The sequence below is a fragment of the Chiloscyllium plagiosum genome, chromosome 11 (assembly GCF_004010195.1).
Source record: "Chiloscyllium plagiosum isolate BGI_BamShark_2017 chromosome 11, ASM401019v2, whole genome shotgun sequence".
Taxonomy (NCBI): Eukaryota; Metazoa; Chordata; class Chondrichthyes; order Orectolobiformes; family Hemiscylliidae; genus Chiloscyllium; species Chiloscyllium plagiosum.
In genome coordinates this window covers 12,271,789-12,282,129 of record NC_057720.1, presented here as the reverse complement: position 1 = coordinate 12,282,129, position 10,341 = coordinate 12,271,789, and the positions used below count along the sequence as shown (strand labels likewise).

The 10,341-nt window shown below is 43.3% G+C and overlaps 1 protein-coding gene across 7 annotated transcripts in view; it reads right to left on the bottom strand.

The window, feature by feature from the left end:
- Positions 1-10,341, bottom strand: part of nexn (nexilin (F actin binding protein)) — a 94,562-nt gene that overhangs the window by 56,071 nt on the left and 28,150 nt on the right. For 6 of the 7 annotated variants that reach the window (XM_043698699.1, XM_043698700.1, XM_043698701.1 and 3 more), the window contains exon 2: positions 8,325-8,377. The exons of the other annotated variant lie outside the window; for it this stretch is intronic. The gene's annotated coding sequence lies outside the window, so the exon portion shown is untranslated. The remainder of the gene's footprint in view (positions 1-8,324; positions 8,378-10,341) is intronic. 7 annotated transcript variants of the gene reach the window in all.

The following is a 10,341-nucleotide window of genomic DNA, read 5'->3' as shown; positions in this document are numbered from 1 at the left end:
ATGAAGGGCTTTTGCCCGAAACGTCGATTTTGCTGCTCCTCGGATGCTGCCGGAACTGCTGTGCTCTTCCAGCACCACTGATCCAGAATCTGGTTTCCAGCATCTGCAGTCATTGTTTTTACCCCATAACTAAGCCTGGTCTTGTCTCGACTCTCAATAACCAAACCATTGCTGTGGTCTTCCTGTAAATTAAAGGCAACAACTTTCACTTCTATATCACTTTTGGACCTAATAAAAACACCCCAAATTGTTCCAGAGGGGCAATTATTCAAGAAAATTTGACGCAAAGCACATAAGGAGTTCTGATTGAAGATCACTGACCTGAACTATTAATTGTATTTCACTCTCCACCATTGCTGCCAGACCTGCTGAATTTTTCCTAAATTTGCGTTTATATTGCAAACTTTCAGCATCAGCAAGTGATACAGGACAGAGGTAAAAACAATGACTGCAGATGTTGGAAACCAGATTCTGGATTAGTGGTGCTGGAAGAGCACAGCAGTTCAGGCAGCATCCAACGAGCAGCGAAATCGACATTTCGGGCAAAAGCCCTTCATCAGGAATAAAGGCAGTGAGCCTGAAGCGTGGAGAGGTACAGGAAAGGTGAACAACATTGTGGTCAGAGAGAGAGAGGCAGACAGACAGACAGAAAGAGAGAGAGAGAGACACACACACACAGCGAGAGAGACAGAGAAAGACAGAGATAGAAACACACAGTGTGTGTGTGAGAGAGAGAGAAAGAGAGACAGCGAGACCCAGATCAGGACACAATACAATATAATACAGCACTAGAAATGGCTCTTCAATCCACGAAGCCTATGCCGATTCCTAGTCCCTATTTAGACATGTTACTTATTGTCCATGCGCAGTATCTATCCCACACTGTGAGTGAGAAACCTCCCATTTCCCAGATAAACACTGAAATAATGTGAAAGCTCAAGAGCAAATCGGAACACGAAGCAAATCTTTTTTGCACAGTACGTGATTTGGATTTGGACTTTGCCTAATCATGTGGTGGAGACCGATTCAGTTTCCTCATTCTCAGATGGGAATTGGGATCCAGATCTGGAGACAATAAAGTGCAGGGCTTTGAGGAAAGAGCAGGAGCACAGGAGGAGTTAGGTTGATCTTGCAGAGAACCAGAACAGGCACGATGGGCCAAATGGCTACATACTATAGCGTAACCAGCCCTTGAGTCTGGACCGTTGGAGGATTCTGGAGCTTCAGAGATGGAATGCTGGAGTTTTAGCTGAAAACACAGCTGCTAACAATGGGGTAGAGGAAATCCCGAATGTGCAACAAGTCAGGATTTGAGGAATGTAGAGATTTCAAAGGACTAGATGAGGTTACAGATTGGGAAGGATTTGGAACACGCTTGAGAATTTTAAATTCTGGGTGTTGCTGGTCAGGGAACCAATATTGATTAGTAAATATAGCAGGAAGTGATAACAGTAGGATAAGCACCTACTGCAGTTCAGTGTTGGGCATGGTTGAAGTAGAACTGTTCTGCAAGTTTGCAAAGTCAAAGGTGCTGAGAAGACCTGTGGCTCGTGCAAGTGCATAATATTTCCACCCCTTCACAGTCTATCACAAATCAGAAGCAAAATATTTGGTAGTTTGTTTGAGAATCCTTTAACACGCTTCTTTCGGACGTTATATCTTTTACTGATTAACCTTTCTTTTTGACTGTGGTTGTCCGACCAATGAGACAATAAACAGTGCCAGTCACGGTGCAGTAGGTATCACCTCCGAGAAACAGGTTCAAATGGGTCCAATTCTCCCTCTGCAGTTTAGACTTTAAGATGGTGACCAAACAGGTGGATGAGGGTAAAGCAGTTGATGTGGTATGTATGGATTTCAGTAAGGTGTTTGATGAGGTTCCCCACAGTAGGCTATTTCACAATGTACAGAGGCATGGGGTTGAGGGTGATTTAATGGTTTGGATCAGAAATTGGCTAGCTGAAGGAAGACAGAGGGTGGTGGTTGATGGGAAATATTCATCCTGCAGTTCAGTTACTAGTGGGGTACTGCAAGGATCTGGTTTGGGTCCCTGTTTGTCATTTTTATAAATGACTTGGATGAGGGAATAGAAGGGTGGGTTAGTATATTTGCAGATGACACTAAGGTTAGTGGAGTTGTGGATAGTGACAAATGATGTTGTAGGTTACAGAGGGACATAGATAAGCTGCAGAGCTGGGGTGAGAGGTGGCAAACGGAGTTCAATGTAAGTGTGTGGTGATTCACTTTGGAAGGAGTAACAGGAATGCAGAGTATTGGGCTAATGGTAAGATTCTTGGTAGTATAGATGAGCAGAGAGGTCTCGGTGTCCAGGTACAAAGATCCTTGAAAGTTGCGATCTTGTTGATAGGGCTGTTAAGAAGGCATACATTGTGTTAGCTTTTATTGGTAGAGGGATTGAGTTTCGGAACCATAAGATCATGCTTCAGCTATACAAAACTCTGGTGCAGCCACATTTGCAATACTGTGTACAGTTCTGGTCACTGCATTAAAGGAATGATGTGGAAGCTTTGGAAAGGGTGCAGAGGAGATTTACTAGGATGTTGCCTGGTATGGAGGGAAGATCTTGCGAGGAAAGGCTGAGGGACTTGAGGCTGTTTTCGTTCAAGAGAAGAAGGTTGAGAGGTGACTTAATTGAGACATATAAGATAATCAGAGGGTTAGAGAGGGTGGACAGGGAGAGCCTTTTTCCAAGAATGGCGATGGATATCACGAGGGGGCATAGCTTTAAATTGAGGGGTGATAAATATAAGTCGGATGTCAGAGGTAGTTTCTATACTCAGAGAGTAGTAAGGGTATGGAATGTGCTGCCTGCAACAGTAGTAGACTGGCAAACGTTAAGGGCATTTAAATGGTCATTGGATAGGCACATGGACGAGAATGGAATAGTGCAGGTTAGATGGGCTTCAGATTGGTTCCACAGGTCAGCGCAACATCAAGGGCTGAAGAGCCTGTACTGCGCTCTAATGTTCTGGTTTTATACTGACACCACACTGTCAAATTGAGGGAGTGCTGCACTGTTGGAGGTGCCGACTTTCAGATAATAGAGGCATAGTAGCACAGAAACAGATCCTTAGGTCCAACTCGATCATGCCAACCAGACATCTCAATCTGACATAGTCCCTTTTGCCAGCACTTGGCCCATATCCCTCTAAACCCTTCCTATTTATATACCCGTCCAGAAACCTTTTAAATGTGGTAGATACATCCTCTGGCAGCTCGTTCCATATACGCACCACCCTCTGCATGAAAAAGTTGCCCTTCAGGTCCATTTTAAATCTTACCCCTCTCATTTTAAACCTATACCTTCTCATTTCGGATTCCCCTACCTTGCATAAAAGACCTGGCTATTCACCCTTCCATGCCCCTCATGAGTTTATGAACCTCTATAAGTCACATCCTAGCCTCTGACGTTTGAGAGAAAACAGCCCCAGCCTATTCAGCCTCTCCCTATAACTTAAACCCTTCAGCCCTGGCAACACACTTGTAAATCTTTTCTGCACCCTTCCAAATTTAACAACATATTTCCTACAGAAGGGTGACCAGAATTGTACACAGTATTCTAAATGTGGCCTCACCAATGTCCTGCACAGCCACAAGATGGCATCCCAACTCCTGTACCCAATGCTCTGACCAATAAAGACAAGCATACCAAATGCATTGTTCACCACCCTGTCTACCTGCTACTCCACTTTCAAGGAGCTATGCACCTGCACCCCTCGATCACTGTTTGACAACACTCCCTAGGGCCCTACCATTAATGGTATAAATCCTGCCCTGGTTTGCATTACCAAAAATGCAACACCTCACATTTATCTAAATTGAACTCCATCTGCTTCTCCTCGGCCCATTGGCCCATCTGATCATGGCCTTGTCGTACTCTGAGGCAACCTTCCTCATGCTCCGCTACATCAACAACTTTGCTGTCAGCTGCAAACTTACTAACTATGCTTTCTATATTCACATCCGGATCATTCATGTAAATGACAAAAACAGTGGGCCTGGCACCAATCCCTGTGGACCACCACTGGTCACAGGCCTCAATCTGAAAAACAACCCTCAACCACCACCCTCTGTCTCCTGCCTTCACGCCAATTTTGTATCCAATTGGCTCACTGGTTGGTAAACCGAAACTCTGACATCTCTCGAGGTGGGTGTAAATGAAGTTGTAGGAACAGAAGAAGAGGACATTCCCACTGATGTCTAGGCTGATATTAATCCCTCAATGAACATCATAAAAAATAGATTATTTGGTCATTATCACATTGCTATTTGTCAGAGCTTGCTGTGTGCAAATTGTTTCCTATAAGACAACAGTGACTCTGCTTTATAAATAATTTATTGGCTGTAATGTGCTTTGAGAATTGCTGAGATTATGACAGAAGGAAATAATTTTATGTTCTTTTCTCACACTTCTGTTAGGGAGTAGTCATCAAATCCTTAGTGACACAATCCACTGGTCACAGACAGCATGACAGGCCACACCAATTACATCCTGGAATTAGTTAAAAATCACACAACACCAGGTTATAGTCCAACCGGTTTACCTGGAAGCACTAGCTTTCAGAGCGCTGCTCCTTCATAAGATCTTTTATGATAAATTTGGTGTCTTACGATCCTCTTCCACAACTACTTGCTGAAGGAGCAGCGCTCCGAGAGCTAGTGCTTCCAAATAAACCTGCTGGACTATAACCTGGTGTTGTGTGATTTTTGTCCACCCTAGTCCAACACCGGCACTTCTACATCCTGGAATTAAATCACAGTCAGTCCTTCACAATAGACACAAAGGTCACTCATTGTCACACTGCACCATTAGGACCCAATGTTATATCACCATGTCATCTCCCAAGGGGAGGTCCCCATGCTTGTTCTTCCACACTCTGCTGTCTTGTTCTTTCTTCTTCAGTTGCTTGTACACAACTCCCCTTTCAACTTCAATGAGCAGTAATAATTCAGGAAAAGACTACGTGAGATGGTTTCTTCATGTCACTTCCCGAAGGATCCTCGGTCTGTAAGCTGCCATTATCTCAAGGTTCTAACTCTTCCACCTTGTTATGATAATTGTATCAATTTTCAACTTCCATCATGTAATTATATTACCCGTACCCTTTCATATTCTGAAGAGAAGGAACAACAATGATTTAAGATAGTCAGCGTGAGCGCGGGTTGAGCCAGTTCTAGAACCATCAATAAGCAAGACCCAATATGAACTGAAATTGATGTCAGCAAAATGGCTCACACCAGTCAATCAGATCTCATGTTTGATTTGAAACTTTCTGGAAGTTATGCATTTTGGGATGAACGTCGCCTGCAAATGATCAATGATCAAAGTTGATGGAGAGGGTGGAATTAAGTCAACCATGGGAATACACAAAGGAACTATATTTCATGGCCACAGCTTTTAGGCAGAAAGAGAGGTAGATAGAAGCAAAGAGCAATTTAGAACATGAAGGTTTGCTGTCTTCCTCTGTTTCTCTTAATCTCTCTTGAAGGGTGATACTTGATGATAAAGTAAACGGGAGGAAAATCTAATTACCAAAAACTCAAAAATAATTACTAATTATGCTATGCTAAGGATGTAAATCATCAATTAAAGGGTTATAAGGAGGGGCTGAATAGACTCGGACGTTTTTTCACTGGGGCGCAGGAGGTTGAGAGGTGACCTTACTGAGGTTCATAAAATCATGAGGGGTATAGATAAGGTGAATGACAGATGTCTTTTCCTTCGGGTGGGGAATTTCAAGACTAGGGGACACATTTTTAAGGTGAAAGGAGAAAGATTTTAAAAAGACATGAGGGGCAATTTTTTTTACACAAAGAGTGGTTCGTGTGTGGAATGAACTTCAAGAGGAAGTAGTAGATTCAGTTACAACGTTTAAAAGCTATTTAAGTACATGAATAAGAAATGTTTGGAGGGATATAGGCCAAGTGTAGGCAATTGGGGTTATGGTCAGCATGGACTGGTTGGACTGAAGGGTCTGTTTCGGTGCTGTATGACTGTATGACTCTATCACTATGGTCTTAGGTTAAACTCTATACTCAAGCACTCCACGTTTAACTTAGATAATCTTCATTTGCCTTTCTGTACTAGATGCATGTGTTTGATGCCACAATTCATTATTTTTATTGGGGTTATTTATTCATGAGCTATGGACTGACATTTATTTCTAGAGCACAGCTAAAAGTGAACCACATTGGTGAGAGTCTGGAGTCACATGTAGGCCAAACAAGATAAGGGTGGCAGATGTCCTTCCCTAGAGGACATTAATCAACCAGATCTTTTAAAAAAAACCCACTGACAATAGTTATATGGTGTTTATTCCAGCTATTCTTTAAAATTCAAATTCCATCATCTTCAATGGTAGAGTTTAAACCCATAAGATGATAAGAAACAGGAACAGGAGGAGGCCATTCAGCTCCTTAAGCCTCCTGCACCATTCAATAATGTCATGGCTGATCGCACAATCCTCATGTCCAATTTCCTGATCAAGGATCTATCTATCTCAGCCTTAAATATACACAAGGACTCTGCCCCCACAGTTCTCTGTGGTAAGGAGATCCAAAGATACACAGAAAGAGGAAATTCCTCCTTAGTTGAGTCTTAAATTAGCACTCGTTAATTTTGAGACTGTACCCTCTAGTCCGAGACTCTCCTGTGAAGAAAACATCCTCCCAGTTTTTACTCTCTCAGGCTCCTTAAGAATCCTGTATGGTTCAATGTGATCACCTCTCATTCTTCTCAACTCCAGTGAGTGGAGTCCCAACCTGTTTAACCTTTGCTTATAAGACAATCTCTCAATCCCCACATCCCCAGAACATTAACCTGCCCAGTGACATTATCACTGCAGCACCCCAGCACCACCACTTCACCCTGTTGGTCAGCAAGTAATAAAATTCCTGATTCTTTCACTCAACAGAATCTTTGATCTATGTTTAAACTGAATTGTGAATTAGCTGCGTGTTGAATCTGACTGACGGGATTGAAATGAGGGAAGTCAATGCATTCCTCCAGACCCTGGTCATAACAGCCATTAACACTAAATATTCGCTAGCTCCATCACTGGCCTCGTCTCGTAACTCTAAACATGGGACCCTGACATGGGCAGGGGCAACTTGCAAAAGGGCACCCACAACACTCCTGTAATGTCTCAAATGACCCTGCTACCATTGTATATTACACATATTAGGTCATGTTCAACAGGCCACAATACCATGTACAAAATGATGCAGAATGTATCATAGACAATAAAGCACGCTGCATTAAGGTAGGCTCTGCAGCAAGAGTCTGATATTTGTAATTCCATGGTGGCATGTCATTCAAAGAAATTAGTGCTCTGGAAAAACATCCCAGAAACTGAAGCTGTTGTTTGCGATATTAATATATAATGTTGTGGTTCTGTCGCCGAGCTGGAAATTTTTGTTGCAAACGTTTCGTCCCCTGTCTAGGTGACATCCTCAGTGCTTGGGACCCTCCTGTGAAGCGCTTCTATGGTGTTTCCTCCGGCATTTATAGTGGCCTGTCCCTGCCGCTTCCGGTTGTCACCTAGCCAGGGTACGAAACGTTTGCAACAAAAATTTCCAGCTCGGCGACAGAACCACAACATTATATATTAATATCGCAAACAACAGCTTCAGTTTCTGGGATGTTTTTCCAGAGCACTAATTTCTTTGAATGACATGCCACCATGGAATTACAAATATCAGACTCTTGCTGCAGAGCCTACCTTAATGCAGCGTGCTTTATTGTCTATGATACATTCTGCATCATTTTGTACATGGTATTGTGGCCTGTTGAACATGACCTAATATGTGTAATATACAATGGTAGCAGGGTCATTTGAGACATTACAGGAGTGTTGTGGGTGCCCTTTTGCAAGTTGCCCCTGCCCATGTCAGGGTCCCATGTTTAGAGTTACGAGACGAGGCCAGTGATGGAGCTAGCGAATATTTAGTGTTAATGGCTGTTATGACCAGGGTCTGGAGGAATGCATTGACTTCCCTCATTTCAATCCCGTCAGTCAGATTCAACACGCAGCTAATTCACAATTAAAAAACTGACAACCAGAAGTGGCAGGGACAGGCCACTATAAATGCCGGAGGAAACACCACAGAAGCGCTTCACAGGAGGCTCCCAAGCACTGAGGATGTCACCTAGATAGGGGACGAAACGTTTGCAACAAAAATTTCCAGCTCGGCGAACAGAACCACAACAACGAGCACCCGAGCTACAAATCTCCTCCCAAACTTTGAATTAATATACAATTATTTGATATTCATTGTTATTAAATGTAAGTCCATAGTCTTACCAGAAAACAGGACTGCTTTCTCCCTAGACTGAGATGACTGCTGCTGGTTTAACCTAAGGGTAAGGAGAAGAGAAGAGAGTCCTTTATGCTAACCTCAGACAGTGCACGAATTGAACCCACACTGTTGGCATCACTGTTGCAAGCCATCCATCCAGCCAACTGAGCTAACCACATTGGTACCTACTGGTAAATTATAAATGAGTTTGTCTCCATTGAAATATTGGACAAAGAATGATAGAATCAACATGGGATTTCCACACCACCTTATCACAGCCTCACACTGTCCCCACAGCAGCTCACAGCCAAATGATGTCACTGTTGTTACACAATCAAAAGCAGGAAGGTGATAGCCCAGTGGCATTGTGGCTGGACTGTTAATCCTGAGACCCTCATAATGCTCAGGGGACCAGACTTTGAATCATGCCATGGTGGATAATGGAATAAAAATCTGGAATTAAGAGTCTAATGATGACCACAGATTGATTATTGAAAAAAAAAATCTGGTTCATTAATCCCCTGGAAGGAAGGAAACTGCCATCCTTACCTGGTCTGGCCTACATGTGACTCCAGACCCCAGCAATGTGGGTGACTCTGGGCAATTAGAGATGGCAATAAACACTGGTCTAGCCAATAATGAATGAATTTGCATGGAGCAAGGTGCCACAAACTCAAGCAAGATAAATGGCAACTGGGCCTGCCCCTAGTGCAGAGAGGATTCTTAGCCAGGACACCAGGGAGTTTCACCCATTCCTCAGCTAATGCTGTGGATTCTATTACAGCCTGCCTGAACAATCACTCACAGCCCTACTTTAACATCTCACCTGAAAAACAGCACCTCCAACTGTGCAGCACCACAAGAGAACTGCAGCCATGTACAAGCCTACATTTATAATTCATTCACCGGATGAGGGTGCTGCGAGCCAAGCCAGCATTTACTGTCTATCTCTAATTGCCCAGAGGACAGTTAAGTGTCACCCACATTGCTGTGGGTCTGGAGTCACATGTAGTCCAGACCAGGTAAGGATGGCAATTTCTTTCCCTGAAGTACATTAGTGAACCAGATGGGATTTTCCCAAGAATAGATCCATGGTTATTATTAGACTCCTAACTCCAGATATTTATTGAATCAAAATTCCATCTCCTGCCATGGCAGGATTCAAACCCATTACATGTAACTGGGTCACTGGATTACCAGTCCAGTGATACTATCACGAAGCCATTGCCTCCCCAGTGGACTCAAATCTCCAGTGGGGCTCAAACCCAACCTTCTAATTCACAGTCATCTCTATTGCTAATGTGTTAAACCTATACCTGCTAACATCACCAACATTTCCGGGGTCTAGTATCTTAGTTTGCATTGAGTGGATTAAGAGTATTTGCAGAAGGTTTTGCATCAATTCTTGATATACCTGTACTAATTTTAGACTGACACAGATGGAGCTGAATCCTTGTACACCTCCCTTTCTAATTGCTAATTAGAATTGATGAGGCATGATTGCTAATATTAGACATTGCCCTACATATTATCACATGTACATAGTTACTACCTGGTTCCAAAAATACTACTCCTGGAAGGTATTGGACTAAATTTTCAGTTAGATCAATTTGACTGATACTTTCTTTAGCCCACATTATTGACAGTGTCCACTGTAGGTCGTGAGATGATATTTTTCCACCCATCCCTATTGCAACTACTGGAGATACCTGGTTAGAATGTTATTTCTTCAGCCTCCTCTGTTTGGATGATACGATGTATCTGGAGGTTGGTGGGGTGGTAGGTGAGGACCAGGGGGATCCGCAGCTACACTGGCACCACCCCCCACCTTTTCCTCTGCTACATCGATGACTATATCGGTGCTGCCTCGTGCTCCCAGGAGGAGGTTGAACAGTTCATCCACTTTACTAACACCTTCTACCCCGACCTCAAATTTACCTGGACCGTCTCAGACTCCTCCCTCCCCTTCCTAGACCTCTCCATTTCTATCTCGGGCGACCGATTCAACACGGACATTTACTA